The 1457-nt window shown below is 41.2% G+C and overlaps 1 long non-coding RNA gene across 1 annotated transcript; it reads left to right on the top strand.

Annotated features, from left to right (window-relative positions):
- Positions 1–7: 7 nt before the first annotated feature.
- LOC121965384 lies at positions 8–689 on the top strand. Its single transcript, XR_006107482.1, has 3 exons — positions 8–133; positions 247–352; positions 543–689. It is a non-coding gene; the product is annotated as an uncharacterized LOC121965384 (long non-coding RNA).
- Positions 690–1457: the final 768 nt, after the last annotated feature.

The following is a 1457-nucleotide window of genomic DNA, read 5'->3' as shown; positions in this document are numbered from 1 at the left end:
TCCATCCTTCTAGATGACTCTAATGGTGCATGGAGGGAGCTGCTCTCCTCCCACATCCAGGACTTCTTCAGCTTTTGTTTGAGAAGCTCTCAGGCCTCCAGCCGCTCTGCCACACCTCTAAACTCGGACTCTGGTAAGTTTGAAGGTGTGACATATAACAATGAAAATGTATCTGCCCCTTCATCTGTCGACATTCAGGAGTCTCTGGGATTTTTTTTAATGATTAGTCTGTATTATTCTTTACAGAGTCAGACACTGTCAGCCCGGGTTTGTACGACAAAACTTCTCTGCGTACCATGTTGGCTGTTATTGACTATCTGAGACATCAGCAGAGACCACTGGAAGTAGAGAGGTTTGCACTGTTATTGTAATAAAATATGTTTTAGATAAAACTAACTGTTAAGTGACTAACTGAACCTGTACTTTCTCTGTTTTGGTCGTGCTATGGAAAAGTGGTGCGTCTTTGTCAGTGGAGGTGCATGTGAACAGATGTGCAGTGTGTGGAGCGTCTTTGGTTAATAAACACTGTACCCTCCCTCCAGCTGTGCCACAGTGTGTGGCTCAAACTTCTGGCTGGAGCTGAACTACCTGGAGGTGGCCAAAGCTGCTCAGTCCTGCTCGGCACATTTCACCGCTCTACTGTACACTGAGATCTACGTGGATAAGATCAAAGCTAACATGGAAGAAAGTCGAAGGTATGCACAAGTTTAACTCATCACCATGGGATGTCTAGTTATGTGTAAAACTAAGACATTTACACTTTTTTTCATACACATTAAATGTTAAATCTATACTTTCTGCATCATTAACAATATGTTTTTGTTTTTGTTTTTTTTCTTTTGCTGATTTTTGAGTTTATTGGAGGGAAGTAATGATGCAAAGCATCTAAACAAATCATCTTAAAAATCTTTTGTATTTTTTGTTGTATTGTATTGCGTGTTTTACGTTGGACCCCCTCTAAAACAAGATGGTTAATCTCAAGAGGCTATCCAGAAATAAAGTTTAAAGTATTTTGACAGTTTTAATGGTGCATTTACACACATCAGGGAGACAGCGAACAGGATATTATTTTAGTGGATAAGAGCAGGACTGTAAAATTAGGTGAGACGGGCAGAGAATGCCAGCAATGGCAGATGGCATTCGAGTTAACAACCAGATGTTACATAGCACCCTCACACAAAAGAGAAAACATTAGCAATCTGGACAAATATATCACATGTAAGATCAACATCAGGAAGATGGCCCCAAGTGATGACTTGCAAAGTGAATATCTGAGGCAGCAGAAGCCTGATGATGGGAATGAGGAGGAGGAGCAGGAGCTGTCATGGAAGGACAAGCCCCTGCACGGCTTGTACCACAGACATATATGTATATTTATATGTATACAGCACCACCATTGCCAAATTTTGTCATGCATGCATCGTTTTACCAACGTGCCATTCCACTGGACTGTTTGT

The sequence above is a fragment of the Plectropomus leopardus genome, unplaced genomic scaffold, assembly GCF_008729295.1.
Source record: "Plectropomus leopardus isolate mb unplaced genomic scaffold, YSFRI_Pleo_2.0 unplaced_scaffold19812, whole genome shotgun sequence".
Classification (NCBI taxonomy): domain Eukaryota; kingdom Metazoa; phylum Chordata; class Actinopteri; order Perciformes; family Serranidae; genus Plectropomus; species Plectropomus leopardus.
This window is presented reverse-complemented; position numbering and strand designations above follow the sequence as displayed.